At 48.5% G+C, this 19,911-nt stretch overlaps 7 non-coding genes and 2 pseudogenes across 7 annotated transcripts; all 9 read left to right on the forward strand.

The window, feature by feature from the left end:
- Window positions 1-6: 6 nt before the first annotated feature.
- LOC142500234 (U2 spliceosomal RNA) lies at window positions 7-189 on the forward strand. The gene has a single exon (XR_012802865.1). It is a non-coding gene; the product is annotated as a U2 spliceosomal RNA (small nuclear RNA).
- Window positions 190-3,528: 3,339 nt separating this feature from the next.
- On the forward strand, window positions 3,529-3,724 carry LOC142500813 (U2 spliceosomal RNA). The gene has a single exon (XR_012803301.1). It is a non-coding gene; the product is annotated as a U2 spliceosomal RNA (small nuclear RNA).
- A 3,053-nt stretch (window positions 3,725-6,777) lies between these two features.
- Window positions 6,778-6,956, forward strand: LOC142500071 (U2 spliceosomal RNA; annotated as a pseudogene).
- A 1,616-nt stretch (window positions 6,957-8,572) lies between these two features.
- Window positions 8,573-8,769, forward strand: LOC142500752 (U2 spliceosomal RNA). The gene has a single exon (XR_012803273.1). It is a non-coding gene; the product is annotated as a U2 spliceosomal RNA (small nuclear RNA).
- An 835-nt stretch (window positions 8,770-9,604) lies between these two features.
- LOC142500721 (U2 spliceosomal RNA) lies at window positions 9,605-9,795 on the forward strand. The gene has a single exon (XR_012803249.1). It is a non-coding gene; the product is annotated as a U2 spliceosomal RNA (small nuclear RNA).
- A 3,406-nt stretch (window positions 9,796-13,201) lies between these two features.
- Window positions 13,202-13,376, forward strand: LOC142500128 (U2 spliceosomal RNA; annotated as a pseudogene).
- A 2,965-nt stretch (window positions 13,377-16,341) lies between these two features.
- LOC142500216 (U2 spliceosomal RNA) lies at window positions 16,342-16,526 on the forward strand. Its single transcript, XR_012802855.1, has one exon. It is a non-coding gene; the product is annotated as a U2 spliceosomal RNA (small nuclear RNA).
- An 831-nt stretch (window positions 16,527-17,357) lies between these two features.
- On the forward strand, window positions 17,358-17,548 carry LOC142500722 (U2 spliceosomal RNA). The gene has a single exon (XR_012803250.1). It is a non-coding gene; the product is annotated as a U2 spliceosomal RNA (small nuclear RNA).
- Window positions 17,549-18,379: 831 nt separating this feature from the next.
- Window positions 18,380-18,570, forward strand: LOC142500723 (U2 spliceosomal RNA). Its single transcript, XR_012803251.1, has one exon. It is a non-coding gene; the product is annotated as a U2 spliceosomal RNA (small nuclear RNA).
- The last annotated feature ends 1,341 nt before the right edge of the window (window positions 18,571-19,911 follow it).

The raw sequence follows: 19,911 nt of genomic DNA on the forward strand, positions 1-19,911 counted from the left end.
ATGTAAATAAACATTTAAAACAAAAAAAAAAAAAAATCTGTTCTTATCAGTTTAATATCTGATACGTCCCCTATCTGGGGACCATATATTAAATGGATTTTTAGAACAGGGAGATGGAAGAAGAGCTTGCTCTGTCCACTCCACGCATTGACCTGGTATTGCAGTACCTCCAGGACCGGTGCACTTCCCTTTGGGGATATTTGGCTTGTATCAAAAAATAGAAACAAATCACTGTCTGACAGAAAAAAAACAAACATGCATTTTTGGCTCTTTCTTTTGCAAAGAAAGAAGAAGATGAAGAAATGACGACAAAATAAAGCCTCCTTCTTTTTGCTGTGTCTTGTTTGCTCTTTTGCGTGGCTTCTTACTTTCTTTTCTTTTCAGCTCCTCCTCGCATGGAGCAGGAGTGCCGCCTGCTGCCTAGCCTAATTCAGTCCGAACGAGCAGATGCCTAAGAAACTCCTGTTGAAGCTGTATCCAAATAGCCTGCATAGCAAACACTGCAGCAGCAAGCAGCAAGCAGCAAATGCCTTGACTTGCTGGCTTCTTGTCACAATGGCTGGCTGGCTGGCTGGCTGGCTGGCTAAAATGACCTGAACTGAAAAGCCCAGCCACTGGCTGCTTGCTTGCTGCCTGAGTTTCATGGCAGCCCAGACGAGTCGGCTAGCAGAGAAAAAGTGGGCGGTTCCTATGCAAATAAGCAGACGAAGCCTGGTGCCGGAAAAAGAACTGGAAGCATGTGCCTTTTTGGCTGTTTGCTGGCCTTGCGGGCCCCCCGGCAGTGTGTGCGGCTGCTTTTCTTTACTCCATACAAAGTCTTTGGCTTTTGCATCCGTCGTCGTCGTCGCCGCCGCTGCTGCATAGACTCCCCGGGGCTGTGTCGGGAGGAGCGGAGGGACTGGAGGCAGGCCTGCTGGGGGAGGAGGCGAGCGGGCAGCCAGCGGCTCCCTCTGCCCTTCTCCCTAAAGCGTAGCGCCCCCGGCCGTCGGGCGGCGCTCAGGCGGGGGCCCATTTCTGGTTATCGCTTCTCGGCCTTTTGGCTCAGATCAAGTGTCTGGGTCAGGAGGTTGCTGAGACTGTGCCCCCTTGGCCTTGAGTCATCGTTCTGAAAGGAACTTAAGACTCATGCTGCTTTTGGGGGGGTGCGCCATCTCAGGCAGCGGGAGGCGATCAGGAGCGGACAAGCAAGAGAGAAGGACGGAGAGAGAGTGAAGGGCCGGCGCCTTTGCCTGGAGGGATCGCCATAATAGGCTTAACCCTCCTGCTGCTATCAGGGCGCCGCACCGAAGCTCAGGATGATCAGAAGCGGACAAGAGAGAGAGAGATGGTGAAGGGCCGGCGCCTTGGCCTTGGGGGATCGTCCTAACAGACTTAACCCCCTTGCTGCTATAAGGGTGCCGCACCGGAGCCAAGACGCGTTTGGTGGACAAGGACGAGAGCAAAGGCGTGGACTGAAGTTGGTGATGGAGGGGACAACAAAGAATACCCTCAGGTTTCTGGTAGAGACGGCCTGGAAAGATCGAGTGGGACGTCGCTTTATCGTGGAGGAGGTGATGAGAGACTTACTCAAGGTGGAATTTGAAGAAATCTTTTGTCTTCTGGAGCACCAGAGGCAGGGGAGCTTTGATTTGGCTTTCTTTCAGGAGGCGGACTGTTGGAAGGCGTATAAAAGATGGAAGGAAAATGCTGGAGATCCTAGGATGATGGGAATCAGCGTATCGCCCCAGTTTTTGATGAGAGAAAGACCGGTGATTGTACAGATGAAAAATGCCTTTGTACGGAAGGAGACGATTGCGCGCTTTTTGAAGCACTTTTGTACAGTTGTTAAAGGAGGTGCAGAACAAAGAAATGAATATGGAATGTTCAATGGCGAAAGAAAGTTTTGGGTTTGCCTTGGGATAGAGTCTGAGGGAGTGGGAGGGGTGACTTACCCTCCTGCCAGGTTTTGTTTTGAAGGGAATGGAGGCTCTCTGTGGTTTCCAGGACAGATCTCTGGACTGGGTGACCACTCATATGACAGAGGAATGCAGGTTGTTGCAAAGAGTGATAATTCGAAGAAGAATAACTTTGACAACGGAGATAGACATATCATGGCCTTGGGTACTGAGAGGCTTTTTGGACAAATGGACAGTCTAAAGGAGAAGGTGAATCATGAAGGAAAACAAGGAGAAATGATTATGAACTTTGATGAAGAAAATTTGGGGGGAGGTGTGTTGGGAAGTACTGGGCGGACAGAAATGACAAAAGAGGAGTTTAAATCAGGGGAAGAAGTGGAAAAGGCTTTGGAGGTTGAGAGTGAAATATTGTGTGAGTCTGAAGAGAATGAAGTATACCAGCTTACAACAGAGGAGAGTGAATTTTGTGACATAATGTGTGATTATAAAGAGAATGAAGAATGTCAGCCTAGAGTAGAGGAGGAGGTTGAGAGGGAAAGTAAGAAAGGGGTTTTTGTGGAAAGGGAAAGGTTAGTGGGGGAAGACTGTGAGGATGATTGGATTACTAAGTATGCAGCAAAGATAGAAGCAGCATCGTTGAAAGCAAAAGAAGAGGAGAGGAGGAGAGAAGAGTTTTTTTCAGGGGAAGAGGTGGAAAAAGTTTTGAAAATAGGGGGTATGGAGTACATTGAAAATGATGCGTTTTTTGACAAGGTGGAGGCAGTTTTTTTTAAAGAAAAAGAGGAGAGGAGGTTTGAGTACAAAAAGGAGGAGAGGAGGATTCAAGACAAGGTGGAGAGCAAGAGGAAAGGGGACATTAGGAGAAGGGGTAGCAAACAAGAGAGCAGTAGTGAGGACAGTAAAGAGGAGGAGGGAAAGGACACTGTGGAAGGGGGAGGTCGTGTTAGTGGAATGGGTTATGATGAGGCCAGTCTTAGCGAAAAAGAAGAAGATAGGCGGATTTTTGTAATAAAACCAAGGAGGAAAAAAAAAAGGGAAATTTAAAGAGAGAAGGGGAAAGTGTAAAATAATGTGATTGTAATGCAATATAATTGAACTGTTTTGAAAGTATGGAAAAAGCCTTCTGGCAGAAAAGATTTTGAGTATGGGCTAGAAAGAAAAGTATACTTGTTCTAAATGTAGGGTAAATAGGAAAAATTAAAAATTTAGAGTTTTTTGGAAAGGATAGAAATATAAATGGGTTTGGTTTTGAAATGTAAATGAAAATAGGTGTTTTCGGAGAGAATAGAATGATATAAAGATAAAAATCCTAGTATGAAAGGTGAATTAATGTGTAAAACATGTTTGGGTTTTTGAAATAGAAGAATGCTAGCAAAGTGTTGCAATAGAGTTTGTTGTAAGTTTTTATGGCTGATTTTCTTCTAAAGTTTGGAAAATGATGTAATGTTGTTTGTTCTAAAGTGGGAATTTAGTAGAGATAAGACAGGAAAAAATAAGTGTTTTTGAAATGTATGTGATGTATTTTTAGTTATTTTCGGTAAAATATGTGGAGGAATTTGAAAAGTAGTTTATGTTTCTTGACTGTATTATAGTGTTAACCATTGTGTGTTATCTGAGAATTTCTGTAAACAATTTTACTTTTGTCGGCAATAAAAATTACTATGGAAAACAAAAAATCTGTTCTTATCAGTTTAATATCTGATACGTCCCCTATCTGGGGACCATATATTAAATGGATTTTTAGAACAGGGAGATGGAAGAAGAGCTTGCTCTGTCCACTCCACGCATTGACCTGGTATTGCAGTACCTCCAGGACCGGTGCACTTCCCTTTGGGGATATTTGGCTTGTATCAAAAAATAGAAACAAATCACTGTCTGACAGAAAAAAAACAAACATGCATTTTTGGCTCTTTCTTTTGCAAAGAAAGAAGAAGATGAAGAAATGACGACAAAATAAAGCCTCCTTCTTTTTGCTGTGTCTTGTTTGCTCTTTTGCGTGGCTTCTTACTTTCTTTTCTTTTCAGCTCCTCCTCGCATGGAGCAGGAGTGCCGCCTGCTGCCTAGCCTAATTCAGTCCGAACGAGCAGATGCCTAAGAAACTCCTGTTGAAGCTGTATCCAAATAGCCTGCATAGCAAACACTGCAGCAGCAAGCAGCAAGCAGCAAATGCCTTGACTTGCTGGCTTCTTGTCACAATGGCTGGCTGGCTGGCTGGCTGGCTGGCTAAAATGACCTGAACTGAAAAGCCCAGCCACTGGCTGCTTGCTTGCTGCCTGAGTTTCATGGCAGCCCAGACGAGTCGGCTAGCAGAGAAAAAGTGGGCGGTTCCTATGCAAATAAGCAGACGAAGCCTGGTGCCGGAAAAAGAACTGGAAGCATGTGCCTTTTTGGCTGTTTGCTGGCCTTGCGGGCCCCCCGGCAGTGTGTGCGGCTGCTTTTCTTTACTCCATACAAAGTCTTTGGCTTTTGCATCCGTCGTCGTCGTCGCCGCCGCTGCTGCATAGACTCCCCGGGGCTGTGTCGGGAGGAGCGGAGGGACTGGAGGCAGGCCTGCTGGGGGAGGAGGCGAGCGGGCAGCCAGCGGCTCCCTCTGCCCTTCTCCCTAAAGCGTAGCGCCCCCGGCCGTCGGGCGGCGCTCAGGCGGGGGCCCATTTCTGGTTATCGCTTCTCGGCCTTTTGGCTCAGATCATTGTGTCTGAGTCAGGGGCTTAGCTGGGACTGTGCCCCCTTGGCCCTGTGGCATCGGCTCCTTCGGGAGTCTTAAGCCACTTGCTGCTTTTGGGGGGGCACGCTATCCTGAGCATTCTCGGAGGGCGATCGAAGGTGAGATGGCGACATGGACGCATCTGAAGAACACGATCCGGTTCGTGGTAGAGGAGGCGGAGAGAGGACGGGTCGAGCTGCGGTTTATTGTGGAAGATGTTATCCAGAAGATTGGGATGGATGCAGAGAGCATATATTGCCTGCAGGATTTTCCCCGGCAAGGAATTTTCGACGTGACCTTCCATCAGGAAGGAATTGCACTTTGTTGCTTTGAGAAGGTGAAGGAGATGTTGGATGACCAGAGCATGCGAGGCATAAAGATGATTCCGTGTTTCAGAATGGATGAGAGGCCAATTACCATTCACATGTACAATCCGTATGTGTGTAAAGAGGACCTGGTGATGTTTCTAAGAAGATATTGTTCATCTGTAAGAGGTGGTGAGGAATTGCACAATACTTATGGGATATATAATGGGAAAAGAAGGTTTTGGGCCCGGTTTAAACCTGACCCATCAGGTGCAGGTGGAGTACTTAACCCCCCGTCGAGTTTTAGTATTGGAGGAAACCGGGGATTTCTGTTTTTCCCAGGGCAACCCCTGTACTGCAGGAACTGTTTGGAATATGGACACGTACGCGAGAACTGTAAAAAAACAGGACAGTGTTGCCGCAATTGCGGAAAGGAAGGACATTTTTCAGCCAACTGTGATGTACCAAAAAGATGTGACTTATGTGGGGAGCGAGGTCATATTGCAAGACAATGCATGAAGAAAAGAACTTATGCACAGAAGGCAAAAGGAAGTGAGGAGGAAAGTGCTACAGACTTGGAAGGACTTATCCTAAGGGATGAACAGATAGGGGAGGGGGAGATGGATATGCAGGAAGGGGGAAGGGCAGAAGGAGTGGGAACCCCTAAACCTGGACAAGATGGTAAAGGGGAAGCTTGGAGTATTCAGAGTAGGAAGTGGGCGGAAAGGGTGGAGGTACAAGAGGAGAAGGAGGCACTTAATGAAAAAGTGAAGATGTTTCAGGAGAAGGTGGGGGATGTAAAGTTGTGGATGAAAGTGATACATAAAAAGGATATGAGTGATAAGGAGGTAATAGAAGAATTAGATGACCTTATGAAACGTAGAGCGGTTATGACTGCAGAAGAGTATATAAAGTTGAGAGAAGATCAGGTAAAGGCGTTGAAAGAGAAGGAATTTAGACTGGAGGGAGAAGCAATGCTGGCGGAGGAAGCTAGGAAGAAGGAAGAGGCTGAGGAAGTGGAAGATGTAGAGGTCTTAGAACAAACAGGAGAGACTTCAGAAAGTAGTGATAGTATTCCTGGGGTAGAGGAGGAAATTAGTGAAATGGAATGTTCTGCTGTGGAAAGAAGAGCACAGAAGAGAAAAGAGAAAAATGAGAGAGAGAGGGAGAGAGAAGTACAAGGAAACGAAGGCAGTAGTAAGATACAGAGGAAAGTGAGCGGGGCGAGTAGTAGTGAGGACGCAGAGAGAGGAAAGAAAAAGCAGGATAGAAAGATGGAGATAGAAGGAAAAGATAGAGAGGGGGAAACAAAAATAATAATTTTGAGAGGTTTGAGTGAAAGTGAGAGTGAAATTTCAGGGGGGACACCCCCCCCTCAAAAAAGAGAGGAAACAACAGATAGTAGCAGTGAAAAAAAAATGATAGAGGAGAGGAAGAGAGAAGGAGGAGTAGAGACACCAGAACAATTGGCGGAGAGGCTAGAAGAGGGGTTAGAGGAGATTAACCAGAGAACTGGAGATGGAGCTTTTTGGAGAATATGGTTTAGGGCAGAAAGAATTAAAAAAACATCGGAAGAGGAGATATTAAGTTCAGTAGAAAACCTTATAGAATGGACAAAGAGGGACATGATAAGGTATAAAGAGGAGGCAAAGAGATATAGGGAGGAGTCAAAAGGAATAGAAGAATGGGTTATAAGAAAAGAAAAAGAGGCGAGACAAGGAGGAAGAGGAGGGAGTAGAAGAGGTAGATAGGAGGAGTGGAGTGGGGAAGGAACAAGGGTAGAAGGTGATATGTTTGAATGGTTTGAAGGAAGAAAAATTGATATTGTGGAAAAATGTCTTTTATTTTATTGTAAAACTGTTAAATGGTAAATAAAACTATTTAAAACAAAAAAAAAAATCTGTTCTTATCAGTTTAATATCTGATACGTCCCCTATCTGGGGACCATATATTAAATGGATTTTTAGAACAGGGAGATGGAAGAAGAGCTTGCTCTGTCCACTCCACGCATTGACCTGGTATTGCAGTACCTCCAGGACCGGTGCACTTCCCTTTGGGGATATTTGGCTTGTATCAAAAAATAGAAACAAATCACTGTCTGACAGAAAAAAAACAAACATGCATTTTTGGCTCTTTCTTTTGCAAAGAAAGAAGAAGATGAAGAAATGACGACAAAATAAAGCCTCCTTCTTTTTGCTGTGTCTTGTTTGCTCTTTTGCGTGGCTTCTTACTTTCTTTTCTTTTCAGCTCCTCCTCGCATGGAGCAGGAGTGCCGCCTGCTGCCTAGCCTAATTCAGTCCGAACGAGCAGATGCCTAAGAAACTCCTGTTGAAGCTGTATCCAAATAGCCTGCATAGCAAACACTGCAGCAGCAAGCAGCAAGCAGCAAATGCCTTGACTTGCTGGCTTCTTGTCACAATGGCTGGCTGGCTGGCTGGCTGGCTGGCTAAAATGACCTGAACTGAAAAGCCCAGCCACTGGCTGCTTGCTTGCTGCCTGAGTTTCATGGCAGCCCAGACGAGTCGGCTAGCAGAGAAAAAGTGGGCGGTTCCTATGCAAATAAGCAGACGAAGCCTGGTGCCGGAAAAAGAACTGGAAGCATGTGCCTTTTTGGCTGTTTGCTGGCCTTGCGGGCCCCCCGGCAGTGTGTGCGGCTGCTTTTCTTTACTCCATACAAAGTCTTTGGCTTTTGCATCCGTCGTCGTCGTCGCCGCCGCTGCTGCATAGACTCCCCGGGGCTGTGTCGGGAGGAGCGGAGGGACTGGAGGCAGGCCTGCTGGGGGAGGAGGCGAGCGGGCAGCCAGCGGCTCCCTCTGCCCTTCTCCCTAAAGCGTAGCGCCCCCGGCCGTCGGGCGGCGCTCAGGCGGGGGCCCATTTCTGGTTATCGCTTCTCGGCCTTTTGGCTAAGATCAAGTGTAGGGTCTGTCCTGTGAAGGATGGCCCTATTTGCATCACTTGGTCTGGTCATGGGCTGAGAGGGCGGATGCAAAGTAGCCCGGGCTTTTTAATCTTGCACCCCAGGCCTGGATAACCTGGGGAGTATCACTTGCTGCACTGTGGTTGGTCGTTTTGGCACGTCCGGCCTCCACTTACGAGCACTTGATCTGCACTGATTTTTTTGCACCGTCCCCTATTTTTCCCGCACTTTGGCCCCCCTTATTGCCTTCCGCTGAGGGGACAAGCCAATTATTTTTTCACCCGCCTGGCCTTGCACGGGGCCGGGCGTGCACTTGTGCACACCCTTTTTGTGTTTGTACGTCTGAGCACCTCCTGCACTGCATCACACAGAGCACTGGAGCACTCGCACCATGGATTTTTGATGTTTCGGTTTGTGTTGGGTTATCGTCACCCCTCTCTCCGGAGAGCAAAGACTGAGTGCTGGCTAGTAGTCGCCATCCCTTCGGGGGAAGATTGCGGTGGGTTAGTAGGCGTCAGCCGAACACCCTAAAGACTTGGACTCTCCTGTGGCGTCAGCTGCATTAGGAGGGAACAGGATGGACGTCGGATTCTTCGGATGACGACGTCAATGTAACAGCAGGACTCCAAGGCTTCGGCTGGAGAGGACTGCTTATGGCACGGACTGGCCTACTCTCCGGAGCGGACTTCGTCACAAGTTTTAGAGCACCTGATCTCACAGCGTGGATCACGAGCACGGTTTTTGAGGTGGAATCACTTTTTCACCACCCGGGCTACAAAAAAAAAAAAAAAAAAATCTGTTCTTATCAGTTTAATATCTGATACGTCCCCTATCTGGGGACCATATATTAAATGGATTTTTAGAACAGGGAGATGGAAGAAGAGCTTGCTCTGTCCACTCCACGCATTGACCTGGTATTGCAGTACCTCCAGGACCGGTGCACTTCCCTTTGGGGATATTTGGCTTGTATCAAAAAATAGAAACAAATCACTGTCTGACAGAAAAAAAACAAACATGCATTTTTGGCTCTTTCTTTTGCAAAGAAAGAAGAAGATGAAGAAATGACGACAAAATAAAGCCTCCTTCTTTTTGCTGTGTCTTGTTTGCTCTTTTGCGTGGCTTCTTACTTTCTTTTCTTTTCAGCTCCTCCTCGCATGGAGCAGGAGTGCCGCCTGCTGCCTAGCCTAATTCAGTCCGAACGAGCAGATGCCTAAGAAACTCCTGTTGAAGCTGTATCCAAATAGCCTGCATAGCAAACACTGCAGCAGCAAGCAGCAAGCAGCAAATGCCTTGACTTGCTGGCTTCTTGTCACAATGGCTGGCTGGCTGGCTGGCTGGCTGGCTGGCTAAAATGACCTGAACTGAAAAGCCCAGCCACTGGCTGCTTGCTTGCTGCCTGAGTTTCATGGCAGCCCAGACGAGTCGGCTAGCAGAGAAAAAGTGGGCGGTTCCTATGCAAATAAGCAGACGAAGCCTGGTGCCGGAAAAAGAACTGGAAGCATGTGCCTTTTTGGCTGTTTGCTGGCCTTGCGGGCCCCCCGGCAGTGTGTGCGGCTGCTTTTCTTTACTCCATACAAAGTCTTTGGCTTTTGCATCCGTCGTCGTCGTCGCCGCCGCTGCTGCATAGACTCCCCGGGGCTGTGTCGGGAGGAGCGGAGGGACTGGAGGCAGGCCTGCTGGGGGAGGAGGCGAGCGGGCAGCCAGCGGCTCCCTCTGCCCTTCTCCCTAAAGCGTAGCGCCCCCGGCCGTCGGGCGGCGCTCAGGCGGGGGCCCATTTCTGGTTATCGCTTCTCGGCCTTTTGGCTAAGATCAAGTGTAGTATCTGTTCTTATCAGTTTAATATCTGATACGTCCCCTATCTGGGGACCATATATTAAATGGATTTTTAGAACAGGGAGATGGAAGAAGAGCTTGCTCTGTCCACTCCACGCATTGACCTGGTATTGCAGTACCTCCAGGACCGGTGCACTTCCCTTTGGGGATATTTGGCTTGTATCAAAAAATAGAAACAAATCACTGTCTGACAGAAAAAAAACAAACATGCATTTTTGGCTCTTTCTTTTGCAAAGAAAGAAGAAGATGAAGAAATGACGACAAAATAAAGCCTCCTTCTTTTTGCTGTGTCTTGTTTGCTCTTTTGCGTGGCTTCTTACTTTCTTTTCTTTTCAGCTCCTCCTCGCATGGAGCAGGAGTGCCGCCTGCTGCCTAGCCTAATTCAGTCCGAACGAGCAGATGCCTAAGAAACTCCTGTTGAAGCTGTATCCAAATAGCCTGCATAGCAAACACTGCAGCAGCAAGCAGCAAGCAGCAAATGCCTTGACTTGCTGGCTTCTTGTCACAATGGCTGGCTGGCTGGCTGGCTGGCTGGCTAAAATGACCTGAACTGAAAAGCCCAGCCACTGGCTGCTTGCTTGCTGCCTGAGTTTCATGGCAGCCCAGACGAGTCGGCTAGCAGAGAAAAAGTGGGCGGTTCCTATGCAAATAAGCAGACGAAGCCTGGTGCCGGAAAAAGAACTGGAAGCATGTGCCTTTTTGGCTGTTTGCTGGCCTTGCGGGCCCCCCGGCAGTGTGTGCGGCTGCTTTTCTTTACTCCATACAAAGTCTTTGGCTTTTGCATCCGTCGTCGTCGTCGCCGCCGCTGCTGCATAGACTCCCCGGGGCTGTGTCGGGAGGAGCGGAGGGACTGGAGGCAGGCCTGCTGGGGGAGGAGGCGAGCGGGCAGCCAGCGGCTCCCTCTGCCCTTCTCCCTAAAGCGTAGCGCCCCCGGCCGTCGGGCGGCGCTCAGGCGGGGGCCCATTTCTGGTTATCGCTTCTCGGCCTTTTGGCTCAGATCATTGTGTCTGGGTCAGGGGCTTAGCTGGGACTGTGTCACCTTGGCCTTGCGGCATCGGCTCGAAAGAGTCTTAAGCCGCATGCTGCTTTTGGGGTGACACGCCATCCCGAGCTGATTCGGAGGGCGATCCAAAAGACAAGATGGCGTCTTGGGCGCATTTGAGGAACACAATCCGTGTTGCCGTCGACGAGGAAGAGAGAGGACGGATTTCGTTGCAGTTTATCGTGGTGGAGATGCTTCGGAAGATTGGCGTGGAAGCAGAGGAGATTTATTGCCTGCAAGATTTCCAGCGTCAAGGCACTTTCGATGTGACCTTTTATCAGGAAGGAAAATGCCTGGACTGCTTTGAGAAGATGAAGGAGCTGATGGGAGATCCCAGCATGCGGGGGATAAAGATATATCCTAGCTTTCGGATGGACGAACGGCCGGTAACGGTCCACATGTACAATCCGTATGTGCCGAAAGAGGAAATCCAGATGTTTTTAAAGCGGTATTGTACATCGGTGAGAGGCGGAGAAGTACTGCAGAATTCGTTTCGGATCTTTAACGGGAAAAGAAGGTTCTGGGTCCGCTTTATGCCAGACCCGACTGGAACAGGAGGAGTCAGGAACCCCCCTTCAAGCTTCAGCATAGGGGGAAATCGAGGTTTCCTGTTTTTTCCAGGACAACCTTTGTATTGTCGGAATTGCCTACAGTACGGGCATACCAGAGAGAACTGCCAAAAAACAGGTCAAGTGTGTCGTAATTGTGGAAAAGAAGGGCACACAGCAAATAAATGTGATGTGCCCAGGAGATGTGATCTGTGTGGGGAGGGTGGACATTTGGCAAGACAATGCACCAGGAAAAAAAGCTATGCTCAGGCTATGAGTCCTGATCGGGGGAGAGACGAATGTGAGAGCTCCCTGATGATAGATGAGAACAAGGAGACCTCGGAGGTGGAGGAAACCCCTGAGATAGAGACTGATCCTAGACTGACGGAGATATACCTGGAGCACTTAGAAAAGAGTGACGCCCAGGAAAAGAAAGAGGAAGATTTTTTTCTGGACTCTGTTGCCCAAAGTTTTGGTGGGGAAAAGAAGGAAGGAGGAGACTCTGATCAGGCAGTGGATAAGGGTGGGAAAGCAGGGTCTGTGAGTACGCCTGCCCCAAACTGGGGGGAAAGTATGGAATTTCATGATGCACAGGGGAGGGAGGGGAAGTCTTGTGAAGAACAGGAGGAGGAAATGGAGGTTACAGTTGGGGAAAAGAAGCCCCAAAAACGTAAAAGTCAACAGGAAGTAGACAGTATAGAAGTGAAGGATGTCCAGGGGGAAGAGAACAGAGAGGGGCCTAGGGAAAAAGTAGAGAAGGGAGGGAAGATAGGGAAGGAACAGATGAGAGAAGTACCAAGGCAGTGTACATTAAGGGAAAAAATGGGGGAATTTCACAGTGCAGTTGGAGAGGTAGATTTCTGGGTAGGAATTTTTAGGAAGCAACATAAGGGGAGTACAGATCAGCAAATAATAAAGCGATTAGAAGAAGTAATGCATCAAAGGAAAAACATCACAAAAGAGAAATATGAGGAAATGAAAAAAGAACAGATACAGTTGGTGGAGATGAAAGAGGGTAGAGCAGTCCCTAAGGAAAAAAAGGAGGAAAAAATAGTCTTTGAGCTAGAAGACGTTAGTGAGGAGGAAGTAAAAAATCCAGTGAGCTCTACAGAGGTGACAGTGATAGAAGAAACCCCGGAAAGTATCATGCCAGACAAAAGGGAGAAAGAGCATAGTGATTTTGAGGGATACCCTAGTATTTCGGAGAACCAAACACAGAGAACAGCACCATCAAGTAATAGGAGTAGTGGGAGTGATTGGGGACCGATCTCTTCGTCAGAAAGTGAAGGGGGAGGGGAGTTTAGACGAGAGGGAGAAGCAAGTTTGAAGGAGGAAGCTAGAGGAGGAACAGCAGAACAAAAGTGGGAAAAGGTAACACCGAGGAAATTGAAAGTGGTAGAAAGTGGGAGTGATAGTTCATCTTCAAGGAAAAGTTGGGAAAAGGACCAAAAGCAAATAGGGAAGGGAATCAAAGTTCAAAGACAAGGAAGTGGGGTAAGCGGAAGTGAGAGTAAGGGAGAGGAGAAAAAACTGACCCAGAAGTACCCACCGGGAGAGTCACCAGGGGAAAAAGCCTTAGACGCTAAATTGAGGATAGTTGAGGAGAAAGTGGGAAACAGAACATTTTGGTTTCATGTGGTAAAAGAGGAACATAGGGGACTAAATACAGATCAGCACATAGAGTACCTAGAAGAAGTAATTGTTAAAAGGGCACAGTCTTCTATTAAGGAGTTTGAAGTGTATTTTGAAGGTCTTAAAAGAAAATACCCTAATACTTATGCATCATCAGTGTATAAGTATGGGGGGTATAAATAGAGGAGAGGTTTTTTTCAGGGTTTTTTTGAAGAATACTGGATGTATTGCTTGTACATACAAGAGCTGTTTATCTTATGTTTGATGTTTGGAATTTTTTTTCTGAAAAGTAAGACTCTGTATGTTTTTGATTTATGAACCAATAAACACTTATGGAAAACAAAAAATCTGTTCTTATCAGTTTAATATCTGATACGTCCCCTATCTGGGGACCATATATTAAATGGATTTTTAGAACAGGGAGATGGAAGAAGAGCTTGCTCTGTCCACTCCACGCATTGACCTGGTATTGCAGTACCTCCAGGACCGGTGCACTTCCCTTTGGGGATATTTGGCTTGTATCAAAAAATAGAAACAAATCACTGTCTGACAGAAAAAAAACAAACATGCATTTTTGGCTCTTTCTTTTGCAAAGAAAGAAGAAGATGAAGAAATGACGACAAAATAAAGCCTCCTTCTTTTTGCTGTGTCTTGTTTGCTCTTTTGCGTGGCTTCTTACTTTCTTTTCTTTTCAGCTCCTCCTCGCATGGAGCAGGAGTGCCGCCTGCTGCCTAGCCTAATTCAGTCCGAACGAGCAGATGCCTAAGAAACTCCTGTTGAAGCTGTATCCAAATAGCCTGCATAGCAAACACTGCAGCAGCAAGCAGCAAGCAGCAAATGCCTTGACTTGCTGGCTTCTTGTCACAATGGCTGGCTGGCTGGCTGGCTGGCTGGCTAAAATGACCTGAACTGAAAAGCCCAGCCACTGGCTGCTTGCTTGCTGCCTGAGTTTCATGGCAGCCCAGACGAGTCGGCTAGCAGAGAAAAAGTGGGCGGTTCCTATGCAAATAAGCAGACGAAGCCTGGTGCCGGAAAAAGAACTGGAAGCATGTGCCTTTTTGGCTGTTTGCTGGCCTTGCGGGCCCCCCGGCAGTGTGTGCGGCTGCTTTTCTTTACTCCATACAAAGTCTTTGGCTTTTGCATCCGTCGTCGTCGTCGCCGCCGCTGCTGCATAGACTCCCCGGGGCTGTGTCGGGAGGAGCGGAGGGACTGGAGGCAGGCCTGCTGGGGGAGGAGGCGAGCGGGCAGCCAGCGGCTCCCTCTGCCCTTCTCCCTAAAGCGTAGCGCCCCCGGCCGTCGGGCGGCGCTCAGGCGGGGGCCCATTTCTGGTTATCGCTTCTCGGCCTTTTGGCTCAGATCAAGTGTCTGGGCTGAGAGGTTGCGCTGAGTCTGTGACTCCTTGGCCTTGGGTCATCGCTTCCTGGGGAGCTTAAGACCCATGCTGCTATGAGGGAGTCACGCTAACTCGAGCACGGGAGGCGATCAGGAGAGAGAGAAGGAGAGGGGCCGGCGCCTTGGCCTTGAGGGATCGTTCCCCAGGAACTAAACCCTCATGCTGCTTTAGGGGCGTCGCACCTGATCCTGGACGGCCGGATTGGACAGAGGCGGACAAGCAAGCAAGAGAGTGATGGGCCGGTGCCTTTGCCTGGTGGGATCGCCGTGACTGGCTAAACCCACCTGCTGCTATTAGGGCGCCGCACCAGATCTTGAGTTGGTGTTGGAGAGACGAGGACGAGGATAAAGATGGCGGACTACGCAAACGAGAGGAACTGCATTCGGTTTCAGCTGGATGAGTGCAGACGAAGCAGTGGTGGTGTGGAATACATCGTGGAGGAAATCCTATTTGAGGGGTTGGAAGTGGATCCTGAACGAATCTTTTGCCTGCAGGAGTTTTTGAAGATGGGAATCTTTGACTTGACGCTGAAAGACGAGCGAGAATGCCAAGTGGTATACGACCGATGTGTTGTGGCAGCAGGTTCCCCAAGGATGAGAGGAATCAAAGTGATACCGAGATTTCTACAGCAGGAGAAGGCGGTGATTGTACAGATGTTCAATGTTTATGTCATGAAAGAGGACATTGAGAACTTTTTGGCCCGCTTTTGTGAAACAGTTAGAGGCGGAGCAGAAATCAAGAACAAGTATGGACTGTTTAACGGGAGAAGGAAGTTCTGGGTCCGCTTCAGATTGGACCCAGACGGTGACAGAGGAATGCTACACCCTCCTGCAAGTTTCTGCATTGGCAGGAATAGGGGGGTTTTGAACTTTTCAGGACAGTTTTTTGATGTTCGTTGTTGGAACTGTGGGAAAAAAGGACATATGGCAGCCAAGTGCTGTGAGAGTAAAAGATGTGTCTTTTGTGCAGAGCCGGGACATTTGGCACGCAAGTGCCCCAAGAAAGGGAATACAAAGACACAAAAATCGTGTGGAAACTTTGATGGTGCGAGAAGGGAATACGATGTTGGTGTACAGAGAAGGGTTGATATGGGAAAAGATGGGGAGAATATAGGGTATGTTAATGAGGATGGAAGGGGAAAAGAGGGGGAAAGTGAGGGGGACAGTATGGCAAGTGAGACGGAGTTAGAAAAGCCATGTGCAATACCTGATTCTATAGAGATTGTTTTAGGGGTCAAGCACTGTGAGGTATATTTTGAAGATGTCAGTGTGCAGGAGGTGGAAAGTGAGACTGAGGATGGTGTACAAGATAGTGGAGAGGAGGAGAGAGAGGACAGTGGACAGGAATATAGGGAGGAAGAGAGGGAAGGAGAGAGGAGTCAGCAAAGAATAGAGAAGGATTCTTTAGGTGTGGGTGTAGATAAAGATGAAGGAAAAGGGGACAGTGTGGGGGAGGAAGAAATCAGTGTTCAGGAGGAGGAAAGGGAGTTTGAGAACTGTGGGCAGGATAGTGGGAAGGAGAGGGAGCTGGTTCCAGAGGAAGAGGGTGTTTTGGTGGAGGAGGAGGAGGAGGAGGAAGAGAGGGTGTCTGTGGAGGAGGAAGAGAGTGAAGAAGTGAGTATGTCTGAGGAGGAGGAGGCAAGGGAAAAGGAAGAGAAAAGGGAAAAGGTGGAGAGAATAGAAAAAGTATTCCAGTGGGGAGCAGAGAATGCAGAATCGTGGAGTTATTTTTGTAATGACGAGCAATTAAAGAAAGGCATATTTCGTTTAAGGAGAAAATTAATTGATGCTTATGTAAAGGAATAAATATATGAGGTGAATAGGTATAGACCAGGAGTGGTTTGGAGTGATTAAAAAAATATTTTGACAATCTTTTTGTGTAAAGTAAGTAAAGAGTGTACTGAAAAGTAACAGAAGAAAATATTGAATGGAATTTATGTCTTTGTTTGTATGAAATGTAAAAGTGTCAAGTATTTATTGCTTGCAGGAAATGTATTTAAGAGAAAGGGATATATGTGAAATTATGGAAAAAAAGAAAAATAAAAATAAAATAAAAACAAAAAAAAAAAAAAAATCTGTTCTTAAAAAAAAAAAAAAAAAAAAAATCTGTTCTTATCAGTTTAATATCTGATACGTCCCCTATCTGGGGACCATATATTAAATGGATTTTTAGAACAGGGAGATGGAAGAAGAGCTTGCTCTGTCCACTCCACGCATTGACCTGGTATTGCAGTACCTCCAGGACCGGTGCACTTCCCTTTGGGGATATTTGGCTTGTATCAAAAAATAGAAACAAATCACTGTCTGACAGAAAAAAAACAAACATGCATTTTTGGCTCTTTCTTTTGCAAAGAAAGAAGAAGATGAAGAAATGACGACAAAATAAAGCCTCCTTCTTTTTGCTGTGTCTTGTTTGCTCTTTTGCGTGGCTTCTTACTTTCTTTTCTTTTCAGCTCCTCCTCGCATGGAGCAGGAGTGCCGCCTGCTGCCTAGCCTAATTCAGTCCGAACGAGCAGATGCCTAAGAAACTCCTGTTGAAGCTGTATCCAAATAGCCTGCATAGCAAACACTGCAGCAGCAAGCAGCAAGCAGCAAATGCCTTGACTTGCTGGCTTCTTGTCACAATGGCTGGCTGGCTGGCTGGCTGGCTGGCTAAAATGACCTGAACTGAAAAGCCCAGCCACTGGCTGCTTGCTTGCTGCCTGAGTTTCATGGCAGCCCAGACGAGTCGGCTAGCAGAGAAAAAGTGGGCGGTTCCTATGCAAATAAGCAGACGAAGCCTGGTGCCGGAAAAAGAACTGGAAGCATGTGCCTTTTTGGCTGTTTGCTGGCCTTGCGGGCCCCCCGGCAGTGTGTGCGGCTGCTTTTCTTTACTCCATACAAAGTCTTTGGCTTTTGCATCCGTCGTCGTCGTCGCCGCCGCTGCTGCATAGACTCCCCGGGGCTGTGTCGGGAGGAGCGGAGGGACTGGAGGCAGGCCTGCTGGGGGAGGAGGCGAGCGGGCAGCCAGCGGCTCCCTCTGCCCTTCTCCCTAAAGCGTAGCGCCCCCGGCCGTCGGGCGGCGCTCAGGCGGGGGCCCATTTCTGGTTATCGCTTCTCGGCCTTTTGGCTAAGATCAAGTGTAGTATCTGTTCTTATCAGTTTAATATCTGATACGTCCCCTATCTGGGGACCATATATTAAATGGATTTTTAGAACAGGGAGATGGAAGAAGAGCTTGCTCTGTCCACTCCACGCATTGACCTGGTATTGCAGTACCTCCAGGACCGGTGCACTTCCCTTTGGGGATATTTGGCTTGTATCAAAAAATAGAAACAAATCACTGTCTGACAGAAAAAAAACAAACATGCATTTTTGGCTCTTTCTTTTGCAAAGAAAGAAGAAGATGAAGAAATGACGACAAAATAAAGCCTCCTTCTTTTTGCTGTGTCTTGTTTGCTCTTTTGCGTGGCTTCTTACTTTCTTTTCTTTTCAGCTCCTCCTCGCATGGAGCAGGAGTGCCGCCTGCTGCCTAGCCTAATTCAGTCCGAACGAGCAGATGCCTAAGAAACTCCTGTTGAAGCTGTATCCAAATAGCCTGCATAGCAAACACTGCAGCAGCAAGCAGCAAGCAGCAAATGCCTTGACTTGCTGGCTTCTTGTCACAATGGCTGGCTGGCTGGCTGGCTGGCTGGCTAAAATGACCTGAACTGAAAAGCCCAGCCACTGGCTGCTTGCTTGCTGCCTGAGTTTCATGGCAGCCCAGACGAGTCGGCTAGCAGAGAAAAAGTGGGCGGTTCCTATGCAAATAAGCAGACGAAGCCTGGTGCCGGAAAAAGAACTGGAAGCATGTGCCTTTTTGGCTGTTTGCTGGCCTTGCGGGCCCCCCGGCAGTGTGTGCGGCTGCTTTTCTTTACTCCATACAAAGTCTTTGGCTTTTGCATCCGTCGTCGTCGTCGCCGCCGCTGCTGCATAGACTCCCCGGGGCTGTGTCGGGAGGAGCGGAGGGACTGGAGGCAGGCCTGCTGGGGGAGGAGGCGAGCGGGCAGCCAGCGGCTCCCTCTGCCCTTCTCCCTAAAGCGTAGCGCCCCCGGCCGTCGGGCGGCGCTCAGGCGGGGGCCCATTTCTGGTTATCGCTTCTCGGCCTTTTGGCTAAGATCAAGTGTAGTATCTGTTCTTATCAGTTTAATATCTGATACGTCCCCTATCTGGGGACCATATATTAAATGGATTTTTAGAACAGGGAGATGGAAGAAGAGCTTGCTCTGTCCACTCCACGCATTGACCTGGTATTGCAGTACCTCCAGGACCGGTGCACTTCCCTTTGGGGATATTTGGCTTGTATCAAAAAATAGAAACAAATCACTGTCTGACAGAAAAAAAACAAACATGCATTTTTGGCTCTTTCTTTTGCAAAGAAAGAAGAAGATGAAGAAATGACGACAAAATAAAGCCTCCTTCTTTTTGCTGTGTCTTGTTTGCTCTTTTGCGTGGCTTCTTACTTTCTTTTCTTTTCAGCTCCTCCTCGCATGGAGCAGGAGTGCCGCCTGCTGCCTAGCCTAATTCAGTCCGAACGAGCAGATGCCTAAGAAACTCCTGTTGAAGCTGTATCCAAATAGCCTGCATAGCAAACACTGCAGCAGCAAGCAGCAAGCAGCAAATGCCTTGACTTGCTGGCTTCTTGTCACAATGGCTGGCTGGCTGGCTAAAATGACCTGAACTGAAAAGCCCAGCCACTGGCTGCTTGCTTGCTGCCTGAGTTTCATGGCAGCCCAGACGAGTCGGCTAGCAGAGAAAAAGTGGGCGGTTCCTATGCAAATAAGCAGACGAAGCCTGGTGCCGGAAAAAGAACTGGAAGCATGTGCCTTTTTGGCTGTTTGCTGGCCTTGCGGGCCCCCCGGCAGTGTGTGCGGCTGCTTTTCTTTACTCCATACAAAGTCTTTGGCTTTTGCATCCGTCGTCGTCGTCGCCGCCGCTGCTGCATAGACTCCCCGGGGCTGTGTCGGGAGGAGCGGAGGGACTGGAGGCAGGCCTGCTGGGGGAGGAGGCGAGCGGGCAGCCAGCGGCTCCCTCTGCCCTTCTCCCTAAAGCGTAGCGCCCCCGGCCGTCGGGCGGCGCTCAGGCGGGGGCCCATTTCTGGTTATCGCTTCTCGGCCTTTTGGCTAAGACCAAGTGTCTGGCTGAGAGGTGATTGCTGAGACTGTGCTCCCTTGGCCCTGGATCATCGCCCCTTTGGGGGCTTAAGATCCTTGCTGCTTTTGGGGGGGCACGCCATCTCGAGCGACGAGAGGTGATCATGAGCGAGCGAAAGTGAGGGGCCGGCGCCTTTGCCTTGTGGGATCGCCCGAAAGGGCTTAACCCACTTGCTGCAATTAGGGTGCCGCACCCGAGCTTATTCAAGGCGGACGATGGCGTACGGTGGCATGAAGAATACAGTCCGGTTCCTGGTCGAGGAAGCCGAGAGAGATCGCGTGAGACTGCAACATGTGGTGGAGAAAATTCTTGGTGAGATGCTGGAGCTGGATGCGTCTAAGGTGTACTGCCTCCAAGACTTCCCAAGGCAGGGCTTTTATGACCTGACCCTGATCTCGGATGCAGACTGCTGGAATGTTTATGAGATGTGCCGTGAGAAGAAGGATGATCCAAGGCTGACGGGAGTCAGCG

Source organism: Ascaphus truei, chromosome 7, assembly GCF_040206685.1.
Source record: "Ascaphus truei isolate aAscTru1 chromosome 7, aAscTru1.hap1, whole genome shotgun sequence".
In the NCBI taxonomy this organism is placed as follows: Eukaryota; Metazoa; Chordata; class Amphibia; order Anura; family Ascaphidae; genus Ascaphus; species Ascaphus truei.